Source organism: Neophocaena asiaeorientalis, unplaced genomic scaffold (assembly GCF_003031525.2).
Source record: "Neophocaena asiaeorientalis asiaeorientalis breed wild unplaced genomic scaffold, Neophocaena_asiaeorientalis_V1.1 scaffold78, whole genome shotgun sequence".
NCBI classification, from domain to species: Eukaryota; Metazoa; Chordata; class Mammalia; order Artiodactyla; family Phocoenidae; genus Neophocaena; species Neophocaena asiaeorientalis.
This window is the reverse complement of record NW_020175018.1, coordinates 980,793-981,497: the sequence shown is the minus strand read 5'-3', so window position 1 is coordinate 981,497 and position 705 is coordinate 980,793. Positions and strand designations below refer to the sequence as shown.

Here is a 705-nt window from a genome sequence, read left to right as displayed (position 1 = left end):
GGGGCGGTGAGGGGCAGGGGAATCTCAGCCAGCCCACTTTTTCCAAGACATGGGAAAGAGAGGGGGAGGCATCACCCCCCTGATCCCAGCGCAGAGGGGGCAGGGCATGGTGGCCAAGGGCGGAGCTACAGCCCTGACCAGCGTCTTGGGAATGTCCTCCGGTCCTGGGGGCAGGACGGACAGGGAGCAAGCTCTGCGCTTCTCTGGGTCCTGAGGGGCTGCTCCCATCCTGCCCACTGCCACACACACCCACACGCGATGACTCCCTCTGGTACGTGCTCACTCCTTTACAACTCCTACTCCACAGGCTGGGAAGCAGAGCCTCTGGGTCCCAGCCCCTCCTTGGAGATTCCCTGCCCCTCTCTGGCCCTGACTCTCACATCTGTGCAACGAGGGGTTCGAATTAGTCATCTCCCAGGGCCCTTTATGCCCTGACATGCTGGCTCTCACTTTTTCCTCTCTCACACGCAGGACAGGAATTGAGGACCACCCCCCGCCCCTCCCCAAGCAGGGAAGCACTGAGACACACAGACCCAAACAGACTGACACACATGCGGAGATTTCCAGAAACAGGGGACGTGCAAAGACACACAGACACTGAGACAGCAGCAGAAGCCGAGACCCGCAGCCCTAGAAATTTGTAGACAAGTTTCCCGAGAACCGAGAGAAACGGAGACTTACAGGCTCGGGACCTGTGGACACGGA

General features: G+C 60.0%; 1 protein-coding gene across 1 annotated transcript in view; it reads right to left on the bottom strand.

The window, feature by feature from the left end:
• COL27A1 (collagen type XXVII alpha 1 chain) overlaps positions 1-705 on the bottom strand; it is a 144,170-nt gene that overhangs the window by 141,932 nt on the left and 1,533 nt on the right. The gene's annotated exons all lie outside the window — the stretch shown is intronic.